The following is a 10,034-nucleotide window of genomic DNA, read 5'->3' on the forward strand; positions in this document are numbered from 1 at the left end:
AGCACTACTAGGAGTAACAAGGAATAACAGCCATAAGTTGATGGAGAGTAGATTCAGGCGGGACATCAGGAGATGCTACTTCACTGTCAGGGCATCTAGGACCTGGAACCAACTTCAAAGGGAAGAGGTGCTCACTCCTATCCTGGGGGTCTTCAAAAGGAGACTAGATAGACACCTTGCCAGGGTCGTTTGACACCAGCATCCTTTCCTGCCCACAGCAGGGGGTTGGACTTGATGATCTGCTCAGGTCCCTTCTGACCCTACCAACTATGAAACTATGCTTCCTTCTGCACTGGAGCAATTGCAAAGACCAATGATTTCCAAGGGCTCTGAGCAGTGAAATTTGCTGGGACCAAAATAAAAGATATACCTGAGCCTTGAGAGTGTCTAGGGCCTAGTAGGAGGCACAGCTCCTTGCACTGCTTTCCCATGCAAACTAGTTGCTCAATGCCAGAAACCATTCTCCATAAAGACAGTCACCAATGAGCCCACGTGGGGTCCCAGGTAAACCAAAGGAAGGAAAAGGTGAGTGGCAAGGAGTGATGGCATGGAGGGGAAAAGGAGAAGGATAAAAAGAGGACAGACAGCACCTCCTTGCGTAGCACTTACCCACGCAGAACTTCGCCTGCTGTCATGTTGGCCCTTTACTGGGCTTGGCTACATTCCTCTAGCTATAACTCTTATCCCACTCACCATCCATAGATCTCCAACTCCTATATAAAGGAAGGCAGAAGGGGAAATTGAGGAGCAGGAAAGGGAATGGACTTGCCCAAAGTCATGGGAGCAGGGCAGTGGCAGAGCTGGGGATCAAACTTGGATATCCCAAGCTCCAGCTCACCCCATAACTGAGTGCCTCATTGTCAGAGGCCTGCCGGCTGCAACTAAACCGAATCCCTCTTGCCGCCGGTAAGTTTTGCCACCTCATAGTCTAGCCCTGTCCTTCCACCAGACAACGCTGGCCCTGATGCAGAACCCGAGTCACCCCCACATTCAGCCTAATCAGATTTTCCACCAGGATAATCAGCTCTTTCTTCAAGAACCCTATCGTTTGACTGGGAAAAGCCCCAAGTTTCCACCCCATGGCCCTGGCTGTCTTGTCCCTTGTGCTGGCAGTGCACATATACCGCAATCTGCCTGCATCAGAGCCACTGGATGTGTCCATGTTGGGGAAAGGAGGTGCATTAGGAAGGGTGTGAACTCACACATGAAAGGCTTTGTCTGTGTCCTATTCCATAGAGAGGAGCTGACCAGATGTAGCACCCTTCTCTTAGGGGTGCTACATAACAGAGGCCTCACAGAGACAGGGTGAGGAGGCTTTGATAAGCAACGGGCTTGACAAAAACAAAGCTGGGTGGGTGCGGGGGGAAGGAAGAGTGGAGGCAGCTGCCAAAGGAACTGCAGTCATTCTGGACTGGGATGGTACAAGGGAGGCCCCACTCACATAGCCCCTAGTATGGTGGCAGAGGGACTGCTGAGCACTGGGGTGTGAGGAAGTTTCTGCTGGCGTGGCTAGAGCTGTGAGGTGCAACTGCAGACAGCCCGAGGGACAAGGCAGGTGAAGGAGAAGGAAAGGGGAAAGCAAGAATAGGCCCCAGCTGTCCCCAAGGCAGGGGCCAGGGGACATTTGGACACACACAGTGTTGGAAAGCAAGCCCCAGCCCCCAGGCAGCATGTGTCCAGAAGTCCCCAGAGAGGATTCATAGCTTGTGTGCTCACCCCCAAGGACGCCAACCGCTTTCCCAGGGCCCTGCTGGATTCCTGGAGATTACAGACCCTGCAGCAAAACAAGCCTGAGCTAGCCCCAAGCATGCCCCCAGCCCCCGCTTCCCACATGCACATGAAGGCACCATTATCCATGGGCTCCTCCACCCCCAGACCCACAGGGGAGGCCTCTCCTCTCCTCTGCTGTTTACACAGCTGCAGAATTAACTGACAAGTCACCCTTCCCCTTCCCCCTTCACAATTACGTTAAACGCCTGGATGCCTGTCACCCCCGCCCCAAAATACTCCAAGCCAGAGATCTGCACCAGATCCAGTCGGATCTCCGATAAACATTCCCATATGCTGTCAGGACCTGGCACTCAGGCGCCAGTTGCAGGTTTCTCAGGAGCTAAAAGACAGAATGCAGGTCCACAATTTGGGGGGGGTGTGCAAACAGTTGTGTTGTGGTGTTTCATTGCTCCATCCCAGGGTCCCAATGCTGCCGTTCGCTCCTGCAGAACTTGCAGTGATCTGCATGAAAGGAACAGACAGAAAAAGCAGCAGCAAAATGAGAACAAAGCGGACTGGGGAGAAATCTCCACATTTGGAGGTGTACGAAGGAGTGCAGGAGCCCAGAGTCAAACCAGTCGCTAAAGTTTCGGAGCCAAACGGTGTCTCCAAGATTCGATGACAATTTGATGCCTCTGGCCCCTTGTCTAGACACATGCTAGCCAATGATCTTGGAGAGACTGGGGTTGAGAGAGTGCATTTAGCCCATACAAGACTGGCCAATAAAGCTAATCAAGTATAAAGCACAGTATGGAGCTATACCAATATAGTTGCAGCAGGACAACCTTCAAGAGGGTACGCCAATTCTGGTACAGCAAGCAGGGGTGTCAAAGTTCTGATGGATGGAGCTGATGACACACCTGGAAATTTGGCAGTGAAGTGAGGGTGACAGCATTAGCTGCCAGCCCCAAAGCAGTGGCAATTCATGTTGTACTGCTGACTTTCTCCCCCCCCACATATTTGCAGCCCCACAGGGCAAGATGCAGAGCACTGAGCCACGTCACCGTGGCCCATGGGGGCAGAAATCTCACAGCGGGAGTGAGTGGTGGCTACCACAGCAATTGATGCTTCGACCACACTTCAGATCTGGAGAGACCAGATGAGATGGACAGCCCTGTGATACAAGGTCATGTTTCTGAATTTCACTTCGGTCACTTGGGAATAGAGATAAGCTACCCTGAACAAAGCCACACGTGGACCAGGACAGTAACCGCAGGAGGGAGTCCTATCAGTGTGATTTTACCAGACTAACCAGTAAAACCTTCCCCGCCTGGGCAAGGCTTGGAACAAAGGGAGTCTAGACCCTTGGCTAACGTACGCCAACATCCCACCTTCACATCCCAGTCTGAACAATCCTTGGGATCTTAGGGGAGGGGAATGGAGTGATTTAAAACAGAGCCGGCCGCTCCTCGAGAAATCCAGCACGCGCCTTTCTCCACAGGATTTCAGCTGAGGAAGGCAAAGCCAGCGGCTTCCAATCTGCGTCCCCCCGCCAGGCAACACATTGTTAGCGAGAGTCACTCAGACGCTGCTTGCGGCCACTGAAAACTCATTTCCCCACCTGTAGGTATTTTGAGGGGCGTGCAAAGCGTAACGTAGGCTATGGGGCTTCTTCACCTGCTCAGCCCAGAGGCCAGCAGAGGTTGGGGACCCCTGCCACTCTCCATTTGAGAGCCACTGACCTGGCGAAGGCTGCTACCCCTTAGCCAGGCCACGTGCCCCAGCCTGGACAGAGAAACGCAGCCCTGCAAGGCCAGGGCCGGCTCTGGTGAGTCACAACAAACAGGCTGTTAAGTCTGCGGGCAGGGCCCAGCCTTGGGAAGCTCTGGCCAGGCGGCCCGGCCTCTCGGGCCTCCTGGGAAAAGGGGAAAGAGACCCAACACCAGGGGCTGCAAATCCCGGCATACCAGAGCGTAACAGGATGGTGGCAACAAGTGGGTCAAAGGTCAGCCCGCCACCCTGCTCTGGTTTCCATGGATATGTGGCCTATTCATACCGTGCACAGAGGGCTCTTCACAGCCACTTCCATACAATTGAGCTATTACTCCAAGCTGGGCCGGGGCGGTTTCTGGAGCACAACACAGTAGACAGGGGAGAGTTTAATGGGAGTTGATTAAAATCGTTGTCAGGGAATTAGCATCGCACAGAATTAGCTCTGGAGCGTCTCGCGCTCGCCCCCATCAGAGCAGCACGCTCCACCCCAGCTGCTGCAGCCTCAGAAAGACCTCCCCAGCCTGCCCCACCTCCCCAGGGTGCGCGGCATGCTTGAGATGCACCCGGGGGTGCAGAGCCCAGTGCCAGCCCAGAGCCTCCGGGCAGGTCCCACGCGCCCAAGAGCACCCAGACCACTGAACCCCATGGCCATCAGCTTCTCAACCACTCTGTTGGAAAAGGTCCAACGCCCCTCTTGTCCATCTCTCTACCACCAGAGGGCAAAACCTGCTCCACTTCCATTTCCCTGTTGAGATCCACCCCTCCAGCCTCCCACCTCCACCCCATGCTGTTTTCCTGCAGTTTGGGCCATGTGCAGAAAGCGAGCTGTGCAGATCTGCCTTGAAAGGGACATGTGATGCCACGGAGGTCCCGATCCCATTCAAACAAAGCCCGTTCCCCCACCAACCCCATTCGAACAATGCTGCAGACCCATAGGCATGGAGCAGCCTTGGCAGCACAGGAGGGGAAATCCTGAATCAACAGAAATAGGATTTCAGGGAAACCAGTTTATTTTCAGTGACAGAGACACAGCAAGCGAAGGCTGCTTAAGATTTTCCATAACTCCCTGGAAGTGTTATCTTTTCCATTAAAACCTGGTGCACTCACTCAAACTCTTGAAGAAAGTTTCATCTCAAAAAACGCTGAGCATGAAAGGTGCTGGGGCCAAACAAGGCGTTTTGGGGTTTTATGTTCCTTCTTTTAACAGCCCTGGCATCTCAGAGGGAGGTGGCAACACCTTAGATATTGTCAGGGACAGTATCCTAATTCACAACCAAGACTCCTAGGGGTTACTGCATGGTAAATAATAAAGGAACAAGCTTAAGGGTTTTGCTAGACTGGAACAGCTGTCCTGAGTTGGTCAGCATGTCTTTCACAGCTCTAGAGGGAAAAGGTTGGATTTGCTTTCTGAAACTATCAGGGTTTTAAATGCATTACGTGCCTGTGTCCCAAATTATTATAAACAAAGCTAACCACCTCCTGATGTTCTGATCAGCCCAGCCCATGCCCGCACATATAAAAAGAGGACTCTCAGCTCAATTAGACAAAGCTTCAGGATTTCACTACATGTGCACATGTGCAGAGGGAAGGGGAGTGGAATTTCATTTTAACAGGCAAGGGATTTGGGAATATGATCTGCAAAACTGTGTTTGGAAGGAGGTAGGGCTATGGAGGCACTCTGCCTTGTTCCCAGAGATCTCCCTTTGTTCCTTCTTTTAAAAAAGATGATGAGAACTGTACTAAAAAAACCCCAACAACTCCGCACTGGAATTACAGAGGAAGGCTTGGGATTCCACAGCTGAGGTTAAATGGAGATTTCTGATTAAAAGCTGGCTTTCAAAAGAAAAAAAAAAGTTCTAAAATCCACAGACCCGTTCGGACCAGCCTGAAAACAGCTAGAAATCCATGAATACAGATCCCTGGATGACCGCAAACTCAGCCAAGCAGTGGCAAACAAACTCAGCCCAAGGTCTTCAAGTTCACATGCTCATTTGTGTGCATCCGAACTGAGGACACACCGTCCAACCAACTTGCTGGGCCGTTCTGGCCGGGCTCTTTCCTGGATGGTTTGTATCCAATTCAGATGCGCTGGAGAAAAAAAATACCGGCCAGAAGGGGGTGCCATAATCCCAAATCAGCAATTCTCAACCAGGATGCCATGACACCCTAGGGTGCCTTGAGATGGTTTCAAAGGTGCCACACAATGTTAGCACCACTAAGGGTGCAACCATGGTTCACAAGATAAACCCAAAAGATGTCAAATAAGAATTCAGAGTGTTAAAAACAGTCTTCCCTGTTGTGGTCTGAGGTCTTTGCAACAGAAGAATTGCTCTACTCTTTTCTATAGTCAAAGCACAAGCAAACAGTAAGAGCTGGCATTTTACAAGGGGTGCTTCCAGTTTCAAAAAGCTGAGAACCACTGTCCTAAGTATAAGAAGGGCAAGTCCAAGTTCAAATCTAGGAGATCAGATTTGGGGTGCAGACAGAGGAGAGAGGCAGCATGACAGCTGGCTCCCCCTGGGAGTTGAACATTGAAGAATAAGAGCTGGACACACTGTCTAGCTCACCAGGGTCATGAGATCTGCTTCTGGAGATGAGCTAGGTGTGGAGGGGGAAGGAGGCAACATCTCTGGTTGCAGCCATTGTGCCAAAAGGCATTTGCACCTTTTATTCCTGACTCTGTTAGCAAAGGCAAAGGCATCTCGTTCCTGTTGCCAGGCAAGTGTTCAAGGGAACATGTAGGACTGGAAGAGCATCCAAGCTCACGTACATCCAAGTGACCTCCTATCTAGAAGCGACCACAGCGTTCCTAGGAAATGTTACAGTTACTTGTACTGTAGGAAGCAACCATCCACCACTTCCAGAGACAGACCAGATAGATCTTTCCTACCTCTGGTTTCTAGGTCCTAGGTTGGACACACCAATTACACAGTCCCAGATGACTTGCCTAGTTCTGTGTTCCACGGATACTCATGAGACAGACATGCTAATTGCTCTGTATTTCTTCCCCCTTTGGAAAGGAAAGCTTGTGCCCAAGTTTGCTAGTCTTCACATGTTGTCCAGGAGCAACCGACTGAAATGGATAATGGTTCTGAGCACTCTTGAGCTAATGCCTCTAATGGTCTCTGCTGGATTGCAACTGGCCCTGCAGAGCCAAGTCTGTGCTAACTCCTCAACAGGTTTCCACCCCTACCATCTTTGCTCTCCCACCGCTGTCTTGTTTTGCAGTAAGATTATTTAAAACAACAGTCATGTTTGCCAAGGCAAGTCATATAGTGAAAGCCCCAAGATCAAGGCAAAGTTTAAGGATCCAATCAACACAAAGATCCCCTGATCTAACCAGTCCCCTGCTCGCCTGGACTCCTTGTCAGAACCCAAGTTAGAATTTATAATAACCAACTGTCTGTCACATGTTGGTGAAACACTTGGTACCTGGAACCAGACAGAATAATGCCATGAGCCCTGCCTCAATGAACCTGCTGCACAGAAAATGGAAGAGAAAAGGATGCCATGGGAGACCCAGCAGAGGTGATAATGAAGAATATTCAGGACAATTCAAACAAGGCAGCAAGTCTTCCCACCAATATCAACACGCTTTTGATCAAACCCTTAATGCATCTCTTTCTGCAAGCACACAAACCTTCCAGAACCAGACTGTGCAAAGGGATTTATTTTCAAAGAGACGGGTTCAGCTCTCAGCTGGTCAGAACATTTTCATCATCAACGCCAAAAAAGGTTGCAGAAATGTACTCTGAGCATGCCTGATATTTCTGATGTGTGGACAGGATCAAGAATCTGGCCTACGCCAGCAAAACATGGATGTTTCATCTAGTGAAAGGGCTTGAAGGGATTCACTCTCTCCCAATGCAGGGGAGATTTTGGAAGCCTGCATTTCTGTTTCACAACTTGCATCATCCTCAGGTCAAGTCTACCCAGAGCAACAAATAGTTTAAAGACTTTGTTCACAGCCACCAAAACTTCCTCCCCTGCTTCTAGCCACTGGAGCTCAAAACTCTACCCTTTGGAGGAGAATTGCCATATTGGCCATGTTGGTTACTCTACTTCAGGGCAGTGTTGAACATCTCTTGCATCACTTTGTGGGGTTGCATATCCGCCACACGTTCAGAGATGTACCACAAAGCTGTGGGCCACCATAATACATAAGAAAACACTGAATCATGGCATCATAGGGTTTGAAAGAACCTCCAGGGTTATCTAGTACAGTCTTGTACTCAAATACAGGATGTGCTGTTCCTATAACAATCCCAAACAAACATCAGCCCCAGCCTCGTCTTGAAAACCTCTAATGAAGGAAAGCTTCCACCACTTCCCTGTTTTTTTTTTTCAGCTGCCAACAGCAGCTTCCCAAATTATTCTCACAAAACCCGTTCACATATTAAGTATGCGACTGTTCCACTGCTCTCAGATAAGGGACTGAAGCAATGATCCTCCCAACCGTCTTAAAGCCATGGTGGATCAACTAAAAATGCCCACTGGGGAAGAAACATTACATATAAAAATTAAGAGAACGCTGACTTGTTCAAGACTCCTGGCTGCCGTGCAGTACTGTCCTTTGTACATTCATTGCAAGAATCAAATGCTCTGATGAACATCGAAAAAAAATATACAACTGATTCAAATTGTGAAGCAGGGTCTACAACCTACAAAAGTGTGGGGGGGTGACCCATTAGCATGGAGCCCAAAGCAGAAGGAGACGCATGTAAATTCTGCACACTGAGCGTCCATGAAATGGGTAAAGCAACTTCATCCAAGTGTAGGCCAGTGAGTGAGTCTCAACCAGGGTGCCATGTGATCTTTCTATGGGTGCCACTGGGTACACAAACACTTCCACATGATTCACAAGATAAACCCAGAAGTTTCAAACAGAAATCCATAGCTTCACAACCACACTGCCCTGCCGGGATCTTTCTTTGCAACAGAAGAATGGCTTGATTATTTTTCTGTAATCCAGAAAGGAGCAAAAGCTCAAAGTTGGCATTTTTTGAGGACCTCGAGTCTGATGAGGTTGAGAATCACTGATGCAGGGAGAACTGTAGGAGCAGGCAACTCCTTCCTTCAATTTATTCTTTTGCCACCTCTCCAATCTAGAGAGACTCCTCCGTCATGGAGAGCTGCACCTAAAAGCTACTGCCCCAGGAGGGCACGCCACTGTGAGCGATCTAACTCCCCAGTGCCATGAAGCTGGCACGAGAGCACAAACTAAGTTGTCCCCCCAAAACATGTCATTTGCTTTCAAAGCCTCAACACCCTAAACTTGGTGACCGCAAAAACCTGGCCTCTGGGGTTTCTGCTATGGGTATCGGATTCCTTCAGCTGGACTTGGCCATTTACTCCCTGAACAAATTACATTAACAATGCAGAGAAATGTATACAGGACCTTAAACACACTACTGAGCTGGGCCCAAAACAAAGGCCGCCGTGTCTTAGCAACAGGCTTTTCCTCCCTCCCCGCAGCCCGGGTCTAGGCCTTCGCCCATGAATTGGGAGCCATCAAGTTTCACTCTTTTCTGCAAACAATTAGGGACGGAGAAGTCCCAATTACAGCTGGGATTTACAGCCAAAGAAACAATCTATAAATCATGGCACCCCCCTCCAGCCCCCCGCTCTTCCCAACCGAATAATCTCATCCAGATGTTTAGCTGCAACTGCCTAGATGTGTGGTACATTGTTATCCAACTAAGACTGGGATTTTTCTCTGCACAATATCAAGCGCTGAAGGACTCTTATTGGTAGCGGGAAGGGGAGCGGGGGGCTTTTTTGCCTCAAGTTATCAACTAGAACATGTGGCCGTGATCAAGCATTTCCCACCTGAACCGAAGAGCGACGTGACCGATTCCTGCAGGTTGCACTGAACCCTCCCGCTGGGATGCACCTTGCCACTCTTGGGAAAGGGAGAGCCGTTCATCTTTGCCTCTCCAAAACACTATTTTAATACCTCTCACTGGCAGTCCCAACAATAGAAGCTTATTTGTCCCTTTTTGCCTGTCCAAAACTGCTTCAAAACCTCCTGGTCTCTGTCCCTCCTTAGTTGTCTGTGGCAGCCTTCTGGCCAATCTCAGGCAGCTGCGTTTCAGCTCCAGACTACACAGAGCTGGGTCATTTGGGGTTTGGAAGACCAGCTGCCACATTCCAACAAGCTTTAATGGATTTTGGGTCTGATATTTGTTTAGACTTACAGACCGTTTTAGATTTCTCTTCCCATCGCTGCCATTTTGTGGGGTGTTTGGGCCTGAAAAGGACAGCCATGATCACCCACTCCTGTCCCCCTCCCAACTGAAGATGGAGAACAGCCCCAAAGGATTCCTCCACTGAGACCACAGCTCCTAGTTGAGCTGTAACACATCTGGATGCAGACCCCAAGTGATGGACAATTTATTGCGTCTCTTGGTACATAAGGCCCATAGTTAATTAGGCGCAGCATTGAAAATTGGCATCCAATTTCCAACCTAAATTAACCAGATTACCAGGGTATCTGTGTAAACAGGATCCCCCCACCCTTCCTTTTAAATCAGCTCATTTTTTTTAGCTGT

Source organism: Gavialis gangeticus, unplaced genomic scaffold (assembly GCF_001723915.1).
Source record: "Gavialis gangeticus isolate Ggan-Ray unplaced genomic scaffold, GavGan_comp1, whole genome shotgun sequence".
Classification (NCBI taxonomy): domain Eukaryota; kingdom Metazoa; phylum Chordata; order Crocodylia; family Gavialidae; genus Gavialis; species Gavialis gangeticus.